At 37.9% G+C, this 15,507-nt stretch overlaps 1 protein-coding gene and 1 long non-coding RNA gene across 3 annotated transcripts in view; one reads left to right on the top strand and one right to left on the bottom strand.

Moving 5' to 3' along the window:
- LOC141017767 (exostosin-1) overlaps positions 1–15,507 on the top strand; it is a 275,169-nt gene that overhangs the window by 108,381 nt on the left and 151,281 nt on the right. The gene's annotated exons all lie outside the window — the stretch shown is intronic.
- On the bottom strand, positions 13,143–14,154 carry LOC141017771 (uncharacterized). The gene is made up of 4 exons (XR_012180676.1): positions 14,109–14,154; positions 13,856–13,974; positions 13,567–13,606; positions 13,143–13,444 (listed from the first exon to the last, which is right to left on the bottom strand). It is a non-coding gene; the product is annotated as an uncharacterized lncRNA (long non-coding RNA).

Genomic DNA, 15,507 nt, shown 5'->3' with positions numbered 1-15,507 from the left:
ATGTCATACTTTACTGTAGCAATTATATAAGGCAAATGTCTTTCAAGGAGTGATCAACGGTTTAATCGAATGGCTCCCGTGTTGTCCTTGAGACCCTTTAATACTTCAAATAAATTTAATTCTAAATGCAGATAATGATGTTATCTGTTCAACCCCGTTTTATTGTGTTCTTTGTTACTTACAGTCAATGCTCCTTGTGATATTTTATTTTGACAGTTAATAAAAATGGTTATTCTGCTGTTTTGAGTATTTAGATGTTAACATTTATCACATTATGGATCCCTAAAGAACTGCTTAATTGAGCCAGCTGAAATACAGCACATACAGCTGTGAAAGCTAATTCAATCATGCTTCAGCACCTCCAGTGTTTTTACTAATAAGTGGAGGAGAATAAGGATGAATGATTTTTTTTGTCCTCTGGACTTAGCAGGTCTTAAGTGATGTATGATTAATTGCAGGAGAGAAGTGAGATCAAGTTGTGTAAACTGGCAGGGAATCATGTAAAGATCATCACATTACAGAAATGCACAAACTTTCAGCACGCTGCAATTACCTCTCCAGCAGCGAGAGGTAATTGGCATCTTTGCTGTATTTGGAACATCATTTCAGAGTTGTTTGGAGGGCTGTGTGGGAGCCTGCTGATAATTTCAATCAGCCCTTTCAAACCTTGGAAAAGGTGCCATCTAGTGAAGTGTGATACTACCGGGCTTCTTCCCGTCTTTGATGTGGAAAAATACAAACATTGTTTCAAACATGTAACTTTGCTGGGTGCCAGCTTTTTATTGAACAAGCTGATCAATAATTTCTTTGGACCAGAAAGGAGATTATGAGCTCTGCTTTTCAGAAAAAAACAAACTTTTGTGCTATTCAGAATTTAATATTTTTATAATTTTAATAATTTGATGTATAGAAGATTGGTTATCAGGGATATTGCCGGTGGATTTAAATTTAAATCCATAAATCCCCTTGTTCTTGATAGAGCTCAATAGAGAGATTTTCTAATAGTTAATCGCTCATGTGTGGGGTCCTTCCCTTGGACAGATGAAAAAACCAAAAGGTGCTCGCATAGGTTATCAAAAATACCTGTGCAGCTCACCCAAGTAGCTGAAAACACTGTACTGCAGTTCCTCACACTTGGTTCTGGAAAGGCAAAAAAATGTATTCAATACAATTATACAAACATTTTTCATACCAAGTATTGTTCTTACTAGATCCCTTGTTTGTCAACTGCAAAATCTTATGTTCAGCCCACATCTTCACAGTTCCTGAAATAATCATATTTAGCAAAATGTTGACAGCAACCGCACAATGGAGACAAACCTGGCTGGGTTAGCACACTTAAACTGCTAAGAAGCAGGGAAGATTAGGCTTTTTTATGCTTTTAAGTAGAATGAAGAGACAGCTTCAATATAGGTATTTACTGTTGTTACTGAATTCACGGTGCTGAAAACCCAAAGGCATCTCACTCACTGTATTGTTGAATTTGCCTGTGAGGAGCAAAGACATTCTCGAAAAAAAGGCTTGTCATCTGTCTTCATTCATCCTGCTCTGACTCATGTTAGTGCTCAATTATCTCTTCACAGTTTGTCTTCATTCTACTGGAGGAGATTTAAAGGATGGGAGGAGAGAGGGAAAACAGATGAGAGAGTCTGATCTTGAGGGATGTAAATAAGAAACAGTAGAAAGAAGTGGTTATGGATTCACTGAGGGAGTAAAAGTGAGGAGTGTGGGCGGAGAAAAGTGGGATGAACGAGGTATTGAGTACTACAAAATAGTTGTTTTGCTGGACTACTTTTAGAGAGTGAGTACTGTCTTTATGTCTTTTGAATTCAATGACGAAATACATTCAGAAGTGTTAAGAAACATTTTCTAAACTGACGCCACAAAGGTTCAGGGTAACACAATCTGTCAGTGCCTACCAAAACCATTACAAATCACTTTTGATGTGTCACTGCTCTGGTTGAGGTTTGGTCAGACACAAAGACTGTTTGGTTAGGTTCAGGGAAAGATTGTAGTTTGGGTGAACATTATTACCCTTTGTAGGTTCGTGGACCCTTGTCTTCTTGGTTATAATAACAAACACATGGTTAGGATGAGAGTACGACCGTGGTCATGCTTGAAAAACTAAACAACATTGAATGTCCCTAGGTTAAAGATAATTGTCTTGTTGACATTCCATCCGTAACAACCTACTTCACGAGGATCTTCTTTTTGTTTGCTTAGCTGTCATTTTCTGTTATTAATGATAAGATTGTTCTTCCTGAGTTCTACTTAGTAGAGCAGCCTTTTCTTAATATGTGCCCTAGTCATGGAATATCCCCTCAGAACACGCTACAGCTCAATGAATTCAATGATGTGCTATCTTGGCCAGGTCTCCCTCGAAAAAGAGGTTTCTGGTGATATAAAGGTTAAATAAATAAAACAAATAAATGCTGAGATGTGGCAGCATCATTAAAAGTAGTCACAAGCAGTCGGTTGACTATAAAGGTGCTCCTCCCATTTTACACATTAAGATTATTTTACTGATCATTTGGGGAGTAGTGGTACGTGTGTTTGTCCCGAACCATTCAGTGCAGGACCTTTGGTACAGTATGCTTTGTGACCCAAACAAGAACTGACAAGGGGTTGTCTATCAGCTTAAGCATGCTAGTCATCTTAGCCTGGTTAGCTCATGCTGTGTCGCTGCCATCACAATGGCAAACACTAATTAGAGACAGAGTTGGAGGATCCTCCCATGAAATTTCCACTGTATAGGAACATTACTTTTTCCTAGAATGAAAATGGTCGAACATTAGTAAATTGGACAAAAACTGTGTGCTGACATTGTTCAGAAGAAGTTTGTTATCTATGTGGAAATGGTGCAAACATGAATATTAATGCTGAATTTGTTGATGAGCGGAGTGAGACAAAACCTAACTGGAAGGTGAGTCCTTCTCCCTACAATTTCGGGCAGGCTTTCACTGCAGGTTCACACCAAACAATAACTCATGCTTTAGGAGTGTTTATCACTGTGGATATAGGACAATAGCCGGTTGTAGATAAACACAGGACTGAAGTGTGTGGCCAAAGTGCCTCACGTGTGCATTTTACTAACTCCGTTGTAATGTTAATTTATTTTTCAGATGCAGAAACTAGAAATGCAGGTGCACACTTCAAAATACTTGTCACATTATTATCAGATCCATTCAATTTACAGTTAAGTGGTTTGTACATCACCGCAGCCTTTTACTGTCTGTAATGGAGGGTTCAGGTGTAGCAGCATAGAGTTACTGTCTGCAGCCTCTAACAGGAGGAACGTGAAGATGACATTTCCCTGCGGCATGTCTGCCCTCGACGGACACTGTTTCGCTCCGATCAGCAGAACAAGACCTGATCACTTTACATAGGGCTGTATTGTAACTACTGTAACTACACAAGCACACACACACACACACACACACCTATAGCAGGTTCAGGTCAGAAGCAGATATGCTGGAGTCGGCTGCCCATCATAGCTGCATTGATTTCCTTTCTCCTGCGTCAGGCTGTCTTGTCAACAGACTCCTCCGAGCATGGAAGATGAATTATTCACAGGACAGCTCTGCCAGGATCTGTAAATAAATACTTAACTAATATTGGCCCCCACAAGCCGCAGGTCTCGGCTTACTGTGAAGGGGGGCTTTGAGGGAAAATGAAGAGAACAAAATGAAAACTGCCCTAAGTATAGGTTTAAAAGCTGGCTTAATTGTGGTAACCGCAGTAGTGTTCCCTCACCTTATACTGTACGTACAGCTGGAGTCTGGGTAGGTTTTACTAATTAATTGATTAAATCCTAAACTATGGCAATGACTTTTGCAAGTTTTTAGCAGTAAGTAAATTTAAATGTACATTTTCTATTGAAAAACCTTAAAGGCAATTTTATTGGCTTGATTTTTATTTTACTGACTGAGTTACAGCGGTTTAATGTGAATGATTGATTGTCAAATCTGTACCTTACTTAAATTCCTGTCATCATCATTGCTTTTTGTTTCTCCACATCTGTCATAACTGAGTGAATGAGGCTGAATCTTGAAAAACTGGACTGTCCTCGTCCCTCCATCACGATGTGCAGTATTTATGCTTGAAATGTGGACTTTGAAGGAAGCATCAAATGCTTTGAAATGTGTTTTTATCTGCTTCAGTAAAATTCACAGATTACTCTGAAGATCGGTGACCAGTGTGGAAAAGAACTAGAACAAAAATCACAAATATGAGCTTTCCTCAGGTTTTTAATTTAGCAAATGGGTATATATTGCACAGTTATTTATATTGAATCGAAACCCAGCTAGAGACATTCTGTGATGCTAAATCAAACAAAAACAATATGCAGCAAGAAAATAACATCATTTGACTGTCTGTGGAGTAGCTCTAATTACACTAATGGACACTGTCTGAAATGTATCTCTCCCTATTTTTAGTTTTTATCTACTGTGAAATCCTTTCAGAGAGGTTATGTGCAGCCCGAGAATACTACACCAGAGTTCTTGCAGTTATGCTTAAGCTTTGCTCTGCATGATAATTATAAAATCCCCAAGATCAAATCTGGCCTGGAATAAGATATAGCTATACTCTGTCAAATAGTAATAACGCGCCTAACCTCAGTTAAGCAGCGTTGTGTTTTCATCACTAGCTTTGTTACTAGTTTACATCACATTTAGTTCAAGGTCAGAGAGAAAATGTGCACATGCACATCTGTCTCTTTGCACTTGTTTATTTTGTTTTGGCTTAAATTTGGTTTAAAACCGGCATGGTTTTCGACTCTTAAATCTGCTGAGTTTTAAACATCTTAATTTGTGTACTTTGTTGCAGATAAAAACGTTGAGATTACAGTAGAAGTGCAACATACTATACAGAGGACCTCAAGCAATAATGGGGAATCCCACCAGTGTACGACTTCCTCCTGAGCGGCTGTTAAGTGAACGGGATAAATGACTGTGTTAGATTGTGTTAATTGAACAAGGGGGCGGGCATGTTATGATTGCTACGCTTCATTGGTATAATCCTGCGGTGTGAAGCAGCAGGTCTTAACCCCGATTTGTGACTGTCTGTCATTTTATGAGCTTTGGATTAAAAAATCTGCCATGTGGCATTTGCTACATGTAATGAGGTTTGTAATAAGATCAGCCTGCATGACACTGGGATCACAGCTAGTTCTCTGTAACTGAGCTTTGGGCCTCTTTAAGACTTTGATGTGAGCAGACAGCTCTTTCTCTCTCTGTATGGATTTGGTGGATTGACAGAAGAAAAGGAGTTGGTCTTGTTCTCTCTTAATGTCTAACTCAGACACTTTTATTTAACTGTGGCCACTTTAGAGAAGAAGAACAAAGACATCTGGTTAATTCTTTATTAGCTGTGTTACAGTTTTTAATTTTGAACTAATATGTGTATGCTTTTGTATCTGCTTGTGGTCTTCTTATGTCTCTTCAGTTGTGTATTTTACTATGCAGGATTTGTCAGCTGCTGTTTGAAAATAAACCAAAGTTGGCCCCTCCTTCTTAGAGTGGGAGCAGTGTTGCTAGAACAAAGCAGTAAATCGGAGAAGTAAGACATTGTTTCTGATGGCTATGTTCTAAAACACCACTAAAGTTACACCCCTGCAAAACCCTGCAGGAAGGTTCCACATTGTTGGATTTTGTGTGAAGGAAGCCAAAGAGCTTCATTCCATGTTGCCAGATCTCATTAGAGAAACAAGCAACCAGGTCTATAGAAACAAGCCCAAAAAAAGTCTTGGTTCTAAAATATAGCCTGAAACAGGCGACTTTATCTAATGTAAGAAACAAAGAGGCTTTCCAAATTACTAAACCTTGTAATTTCACATTGTTCTTTATAACTCAAAATTACTTGAACAAAACCAACTAGCCAACAAAAATAACAACAACAATAACAAAGTAATATAACCTAGTATTGGGTTATATTACTTTGTTATTGTTGTTATTTTTGTTAGGGATTTCAATGATGTCATTATCAAGTACAAAATAGCGCAACCCACGACTTCTAATATTTGTATGCAACTTAACAGAAAAACAAGGCTAACATTGGTTTTTATAAGCTGACACAGACACACAAAGCAGAGACACCCAGAAACGTCCCGAACACAACAAAACACTAAGAACCGAGACGGACATCACCACACTTCCAATGGGTCATAAGTGATGACTGAGAGGGATTACTTTTGTCCATACAATACTGGAACTAACAATGATTTTCATTATTGAATCATCTGTCAATATTTTTATTTTGTCTCTATAAAACAGAAAAAAAAGTCCTTCACAATTTCCTGAAACTCTTCAACTCATCTTCAAATTTATTGTTTTGTCCGACTGGCAGTCCAATTCCTAAAAATATTATATTTACTGTGATATAAAATGTAAAATCAGCAAAATTCACATTTTAAAGGCAAGAATTGGCACATATTCTAAATTATTGCTTAATAACTGACTAGCCAATTTATTAACAAAATTCTTGCCCATAAGTTTGCTGTACAATTGACTTCCTGATAAAGAGACACATGCAGTATGTAACTTTGAAGGGCAATATCAGTATGTGTTGCATCATTTGGAGGCCACACAGCTCATTGCATTTGTCCACACGTGTAGCTTTCAATGCATGGCTGATGTAGACAGATTAGATGTGCTGCATGCCAACACATGAAGTATCACACAGCCCTCTGCTGCCTCACTGTGTCATGTAGAGCAGAGGATGACCCAGCTGTACACCGACCTCCTGCAGTGATTTTAAGGAGCTCCGTCAAAACCAGAAAGCAGAATCAAAACCGGCTTTCACCTTCAATGGATTTACTCAGCGGCAGGAGGCCGCAGTGTGTTCATATGTGTGAGTCTGTTGTAACTCGAGGAGGCTTTCATTTACTCAGCTCAAGAAGAGTGGACATTACAAAATAAAGCAATGACTCATATTTGTCACTGCATAGATTACTGTCATCAGCTTTGCACTTAAGTGAGAGTTAAACTGTGAAATGTAATTTCTTAAGCTAAAAACACGCTGTCATCACAGTGCACTGACGCATCTTTATGACACATGTCAAATACCAGTTATACACATAGTTAATTTTGCTGTACATAAATTTAATTTCAGTCAAATGCAGCTTGATGTCGCATCCTGCAGGTATTCCCTTGTTTTGCCTTGATTTTGGGCCATTTTTAAATAGGAAGACGTGTTTACTACCTTTCCTGTTGCTACCACACTTGAAATCTCATTTAAGGTCAAGCTAAGACATTTGACCCTTCACTTGGCTTTTACCCACCGAACAGCAATGGGAAGAAAAGTACTCTTTAAAGGATGAGTTCTTCCAAAACTAAAAATTCAATCATGATCTACTCACCCTCATGCTGATGGAAAGTCAGGTGGAGGTTTGTAGTCAACAAAACATTTCTGGAGCATCACAGCAAAACAGCATTGCAGCGTTCTCTGAGACAGAAAAAAGAAAAGAAAAAAAATAACAGAGAAAAAAAACCCATAAGAGCTCCATAGAACTTGTCATGATACAAGTCTCCAGAAACCTTGAGATCCCAAATTGATCTGAAAACACAGTATTTATCAGTGTTTCCCACAGAATCAGACTTTGATTGTGGCGGTGGCTGTCCAGCTGGGGTGCCATAGAGCATGTGCAACTTCCGGTTTAATGGCGAGCTAACTTGAATGAGGATAAAATAATTTAATCGGGCGGAAAAGAGTCATTTAGCGGGGGTTGTGAGGCGTTTGTTACCATTTTACAGACACGTCTTTCATAATGTTAGCTTTGCAGAGGAAGTTATGGTCAAGCCAACTGCATTAAATTGTCCTCCTCATCTTCTTCGTTGGTTTTACCGGCAGACTAAAAATCACACCGCCATCCACTGCATTGTAGTATATAACATCATGCTATTTGCTGACAGGTGCACTGTCTTGAGTAAGTGGGAACAGAATGCGCAGCTCCAAAAATAGAAAATCAATATGTGGCGGACCACCACAAATAAATTAGTGTGTGGGAAACACTGTTTATACCATTGACACGTGGCTGAGTGTGTGTACTGAGTGTGGATTTCAGCTCTTAAAGGGGTGTAAATAATGTCTTTTCAAAATGATTTGAGATCTCAGCCATTTTATGTTAAGTTCTTAACCTACAGTTTTCCTTTAACAAAGGGGGAAGAACCAGTCAAAACAAACCGGTGCTCACTGAGTTTCTTCCTGTTTCCTATGTGTAAACATAAACGCGAGCTCAAATCCATCAGTGCTGAGGCAAAACTACATCTAATTTCAATTGCAAACAATACTAACAAAACAAAATTGCTCATAATAAAAGATGTCAGTATGTCTAAAAGAAAATGATAAAGTGAGTGGTTTTCATTACAGTGCTCAAGGCAGCAAAACAACAGGAAATACGAGGCGCATTGAAGATATTTTTGATATGTTTAGTGGTATCCACTACATATCTCTGTTTCTCTGCCTGTTGTTTGTCTCTCTTCAATGTCAGCTGTCAAACTGTCTATTTCTGTGCTAAAAAATAAGAGCGAGCAGAGAAAGACTGAAGGACAGAGACAGGGGTGGAGTGAGAGAGCAGTAATTGCTCCAGGGAATTGTATCCACATTCGGTCACTACTGGGGAGATTGGTGACATCCACCGTATTGATTAGTGCATTTAACACCGACTCACACACACCAACACACAAACACACAGTCAGTATACAACATGATCCCAGAGCCACACTCCTCAATTCAAACCTGGTACACTTCTTCTATTGTTATTCCTGCTCATCTTCCCTCACCACATCTTTATTTGTCCATTTCTTTACTTTTACTCAACTTAAATGTTCTTTCATAGCAGCCCCACTTTACTGTTCACTTTCGCTGCATACTGTTCAGCATTAAAATTAAGTTCTTACAAGCAGCTGTCACTGTGACATGAAATACAAATACATACAGACTTGGTAGAAATCAGTCAGCTTCCAATCAAAAGAACCACATTTTCATATTAGTCCTCTTTTCTTCAGTAGTTATAGAATCAGGCAAAAATAATGTAAAGACAGTGTGCAGGATTATTTGGTCCTACACTTCTGTCACTGAGGTTTCCTTGTGTGTCCAAAATTCATATTCGTGCTTAACATAGTTGATGATTTGTATATTACTGACTTCATTTTTAGATATTGTAAGGCACGAATAAAATGACACCTTTCAGCTTACAAACATCAGAAAATACAATGGCCTCAGTGTTCCTGTCGGAAACCAACTTTTGATATCTTAAAATGTTGCTTGTAAAAGTAAAACATTGATCCTGCTTCAGATATCAGATGGGATAATTAATGGGCTGAGACTGAGTTGTAGAGGAGAAGACAGAAAAAGAATTTTAAAAATGTGAGATAACTGTAGTGATGGTGCTGTAGTGTTCCCGTCCTAAAGCTTTTATGATTGATGACATTTTTGTCCGTTCTTTCTTGTTTGCCCTGTCTGACTTCTCACAACAGGCTGGTATTAAAGAGGCCACTTCAGGACAGCAAGGAGAACAACTTTGAAAAACAACACACAAACTCAAAGTACTCCTTCACTTCACAGTTGTTTTTCTCAAATTTTTTTTTTCAGTATGATCACAATATCTCACTGAACTGCTCTGAAATAAAATGAAATTTCATTTGAAAAGCACAATATGTAATTTCTGCTCAAAGGACTCTCTTAATCAAAAAGATGAAAACAAATGACGTCCTGAAGTAGCATTGGATCATGGAAGTTGTTGTTTTAATTGTTTAACAACCGTTATTGCTGATAGAAATATCTACATGACTCAGGCAGAAATGTTCACAGACATGGTAATGGAGTAAAGTTTTATTCACATTACGTGTAGTCATTTTTGCCATCGTACTTAATTTCTGAAGTATCATTTAATGCTTCAACCAAATGAAACACACCGTGATATCTTGAATAAAATCATGGATTTTTCTTGGTTTATCTATTATCACATTTAGGATAATGTGAGTACACAACTTCAAAAATATACTATATATACCATATTCAGTTTACTGATTTATTTGTTTATGACAAAGAAAAGCATAACATTTAAACTGCGGTGGGATGTTGGGACAGATAGTTTTATATAACAGAAACATTTTTACTTGTAAGTTTCTCCCGATTGTTAACAGTGTTATTGAAAACACTCAGTCACTAAATGTGTCATTCCATCTCCCTCTGCCATTGCATTCACGTTGAAACACAGCTGTTGTTCAAATCATCTGACCCCTCAAGTTGTTGCCAGTTTGTTGCCCTAGTAAACATTGCTGACTAGTCAACTTTTACATTAATTTTGCTAACGTCTGCAAACTGTAGAACTCAGCCATTTTTACGTTGTTTTCCACAAACTGGCAACATACCGAGACTCTTCATGCTGACAAAACACAGATACCACGTAACTGTGTTCTACGATGGCTCACAAACCTTGTTAGAAGCTGAAACCAACTTTCATAATTCTTGCATAGCGATAAACAAAGCAATAATTTTAACATTTTAATATTATTCATTCACAAGGAAAAGATATACTTTTATACTGCACCTTTCTACAAGCTCTGCATATGTGTTATTTAAAAACATTTTTCAACATGAAAATGTTATCAGTGTGTCCCTTGATTTTAATGTATTGTATTTAATTTTTTTATGAAGCTTCAAACTTCATAAAAGATTTCAAGTTGTTTGGTAGTGGGTGACATTTATTTTTACTTCAGTTTTATTTACTCCATACACTGCAGTGGTCCCAAAATGATAAAAAGTCATCTGTGTGTCAAGGATTTTTTAAAACCACATTATTATTACACCTGATCTTGACCCATTGAGTCAACAGCTTATCTGAATGGTGAGAGTCTGTAATGTGAGTAAGTGAGGGGGGAGTCACCTGACTCTGCAGTGTGGCTGAAATCATATCGACTGAACTGTCATGGAGACATACAGACCTTTCATGCATTTGATATGCAGATGTCAGGGTCCACGCTGACTACATGTCTCTGTGCCTCCTCCCTCTGTGCTGTGGTGAACCCCTCCTCATGTATTAATGACGTGTCGATAAAGCGCTCTTCCATTACACCCACACCCATCTTTAACCTTGATGCTGGCCTGTGTTTGTGTGTGTTTGCCCTCTGTCATAGCTCTTCTATTATTTACCACGCATCCCTGTCTGGGCAGGGCTTGTGTGAGGCCAGCAATCGCCTCTAGGTAAACAACCCCAGCCAATGACATGGGTGACCCTCAGACACACACACACAAACACACACACACCTTTCTAACCTCATCCCTCCTCTGACCACATCTCATTTCCGATCGATATGTTTTAAGTGAAGCCCCATCTGCCCAAAACAAACTTTGCCTGCCTGTTGGTGTGTGTTTGTTTTATTTTATGGGGGAGATTCAGGTGTAATTTTCAGAGTTCGTCCAATATGCCCTTTAGGTTGTCTTCAGGCAACAGTGAGAGAGATCCATCATCCATATCTTTGACACCTCAGCCTGCCTGGACTCCTCTCTCTGAAGCCAAATTAGCTGCACTAGTGTAGGAAAAAGACAGGAGGGATTGGTTTAGGCACATGCAAAAGCTTAACTGTTATTAACATTAAATTGGAAATTTAATTTAAAACTACTTATTGGATAACATGAATCCATGTACCTCAAAGATAAAATGTATGGATGCCTATTCCGCCAGTTAAAGAAAAAAAAATGATGAAAACTTAGCCTTGATGGAAAAAAAAATCCCAAATTATGAAATAAAAAACTGAAATTATGAGATCAAAAAGTCATAATTATGGGATAAAAAGCTGAAATTATGAGATAACAAGTCAAAATTATAAGGAAAAAAAAGTCAGAATTATGAGATAAAAAAGTTATGGCAAAAATTTGACTTTTGTCTCATAATTATGACTTTCATCTCATGGTTTCTACTTTTATTTCATGATAATGATATTTGTATTTTGTACAGTTTTCATCTTATTTTTTTTTTCTTTAACATGCAGAATTGGGCTTCCATAAAAATTTATCTTTTTGGTTATGCCAAAATAAAAGCACCTAAATGAGCGTTTCACTGATCTGGCACCCCCATTGGTGGGACCAAGAAACAGCAGCATTACTCTGTGGCATCTTTCAGGTTATTGCTTTGGTTTTAACGCCTGTAGCCTCGCTCTTTCACCCTGGAGCTGAAAACAAAGCAAGACTGCAGACTGCCATAAACTGGCACCATTGAAAGTATGCCAAAATAGCTATTCACAGTTACTGTTTGTGATGTACCCATGGATATACAGACAATGATCACCTGACACTGAAGAAAACTTAAAGTTCTGAGTGTGCACTCGCAGTCCCCTTCAATATCATTTTTTTTTTTTTTTTAAATCAACATTTAGAACCAGATATCAAGCAGCATCCCAAGTCTGCAGCCTCTGACATAGGGCTCTGCATTATCACACATGACTTGTTTTTGTAGGTTAACCCAAAAGTTAGTATTACCCTGGTTCCCTCGACAAAAGCTGGATGGATTTTGGATCATTACAGAAAATTTCAATCACAAGTTTATGATACCGCCAGCATCCTGATCACTGTGTTTTAAGAAAATAGAGCTGATGTCTTATGAAGTAATATCATAATACTGAAATACCCACAGGCCTCTAACCTATTACGTCATTACAGTATAACACATTTTCTAATGTCAATAGCAAATAAACTTTGTTTACATTATGGCCAATATCCAATCCATGTAATAAATTCAGTGTCAGCTTGTGCATCCTTTTTTATTAACTTAACTGGTTAAGCCTGAGCGGAGCCCAATTGGACTATTTTTTGAGCACCTGTGGTAACATATAAATGAAATTTATAGTTTGGTACCTGATAATTAGCGTATAAGTTAGCAGAGGTAATGTTCAGATGTTTTGCTATGGTTTGCTAGAAATTTGGAGCTGCAGCTGCATCATTCCTCAGGGATATTCATTCTAAAATTGTAATTAAAAAAATGTGACATATATACTTAAACTTTTAATATTTCAAGTATTCCCTTTATTATGATACCTTGATTATTCAAATAGACCTTGTAGTTGCAGAGATACACTAATTATCGAGCAGAGACAAAATAGAGGGCTAGTTCTTAACAGGTTAAATAATAACAAACAGCAGAGTTTGATTTTTTGTAATGCAGTTTTATTCATCAGTTCAACAGTCATTCAACAGTTTGCAGTAGCAGTCAAAATTTCATGTTTTTAAAAACCAATGCCTAAATGATGTCTACATGAATCCTGCAAACCTGAGACTACTGGTTTGTTTGATGATCTATTTGTTTCTTAAATTATTGAAGGGGCATTGATGATCCTTCAGAACCATTGGCTTAAAAATGGCTCATCTCCATGAAGTCTTTGGTGAAGCTTGACCTTGGTCTGCTGGTGGTCCTCCTTGTCCTCCTTGTTGCCAGTTTTGTCCATACCTTGGTTAAGAAATGAATTAAAGTACAGATTTGAGTTTCTAAATACATACATTTTATTTCTGTTTAATATTCATTCAATATCCAATAACAGTTACAAATAACAGTGACTACTAAGTCCTTACCTTCTAGCCATCTTCTCACTGTCCATTTTGAATTTTTGTGCTAAACAGACAAGGAGATGAGATTGAAATAAATATTTAAAACCGACTATAATGTTGATGTAGGACAATTTAAGTTTTCCGTATTGTACTTATCGACAACCAAAACTCCTCCTGTGTACAACCCTAACTTACGATCCATTTAATTAGTTGTTTTTTATGCGAGTGCTTATTTACAGCTGACTGTTTGAGGTAGTCTTTATACATAAACTTATTCAAGTTGACGCTGAATGTACATTCAGCTTTGATTTACCTCTCCATCCACTCCTTGCGGCTCTCCACATGGCTTTCAGACGACCAAATAGACACTCCCCAGGTTCAGCCATGAGGATGACCAGGGTCAACACCAGAAAGATCATAACACACTTCATCCTGAAAAACACATCACAGTGGCCACATACACAATCATTCCCTGCCTTCATTCGCCAGTGTCAAAGCTCATCACATCTCATCTAAAAGACTTAACATATAATAAAGTGACATGAGGATTAAATTTGACTTCTCACCTTTCCACAGCTTGATTGTGTCAGACAGCAAAGTGAGCACAGTGAGATCTAGAGGTGATGTGGACGTCTTTGCAGAGCAGTCGTGAGTTACCCGTCTCTTATAATGATGAGGATGGATAATCTTGTCTAGTCATTCTGTATTGTCATTGTATTTTGCACGTAGATGGCATGATGTTGATCTAATCTCACTTTGTAATGATGAGACATTTTACTGTTCTCACGGTAACACAAAGTTACGCAACACTACTTCTCTATGGCCTCACAAAATGTGACCACTAGAAGTTCTGTTCCGTAACTGTTTATATGATTTAAAAAGACAATTTATGATGTTTTTGCTGAAAAGACGTAAATTATTTGTTTTATCAGCAAAATATCATCATATATTGTAACAAGCACAAAACAGAGACAGCCTGTTTGTATTTCAGCTTTTTATTCAGCAAGATAGTTTTTGCTATCAAGCAATTTTTACATTTTTTAAAATCAGTTAAAGCTGTGACTAAAATCACTACGTACATCTCAAGGGCTTCATTCTGAGGTAGTCTTTATACATAAACTTATTCAAGTTGACGCTGAATGTACATTCAGCTTTGATTTACCTCTCCATCCACTCCTTGCGGCTCTCCACATGGCTTTCAGACGTCCAAATAGACACTCCCCAGGTTCAGCCATGAGGACGACCAGGGTCAACACCAGAAAGATCATAACACACTTCATCCTGAAAAACACATCACGAAAGGCACGGGTCATAATGACCGCTCATCCCTCTCAACGTTTTTTGTGTCTCTGATTCATGTCTTCGTGTCACTCCGCAAGTAGTCCATTCATTTGTCACGATGGATCGTCATTCAAAGCAGAGCTCCACTAAAGAGCCTGCAATCGTTGCGGAAGGTTATCTGATGTGTTCTAAGAATTTTGGACGTGTGGGGCAAACTATTTCTTTCTTAGCTGAAGCCGACAAGTTTCTTAGCTGAAGCCGGAAGTCTCTCCAGGGCAAGTCCATCAAAACATCAGTCACAGCGTCGAGGATAAACAAAGTGAAAAAGAAAGGAGCTGCTCTATTCTGTTTTCTCATTTACATACAAGAGCCATTTCAACCAATACTTCTAGGCTTTATTACGGTTCAATCTTAAAGAAAAAGTCAACATCTCCATTTCATGTATTTCTTTTACAGTGGCTGACCACTCTCCCACCGTCGGCGGCTCCCTGTTAAGCCATTTCCTTGTTATTGATTTCTTGCTGGCTGTCAGTAATATCTTAAGAAGATATTTATCCTGAGGATTGAGATCAACTGGTGGATTACACAAATATACAGTGTGAAAATTATACTCAATGTCAAAACCAAGAATTGAATTTATCTCTTTAACTACAACTAGCCAGTACGGCTGAATTACTGGACAAC

The sequence above is a fragment of the Pagrus major genome, chromosome 22 (genome assembly GCF_040436345.1).
Source record: "Pagrus major chromosome 22, Pma_NU_1.0".
Classification (NCBI taxonomy): Eukaryota; Metazoa; Chordata; class Actinopteri; order Spariformes; family Sparidae; genus Pagrus; species Pagrus major.
Note: the sequence above shows the minus strand (reverse complement) of the source record. Positions and strands in the feature narration are given on the sequence as shown.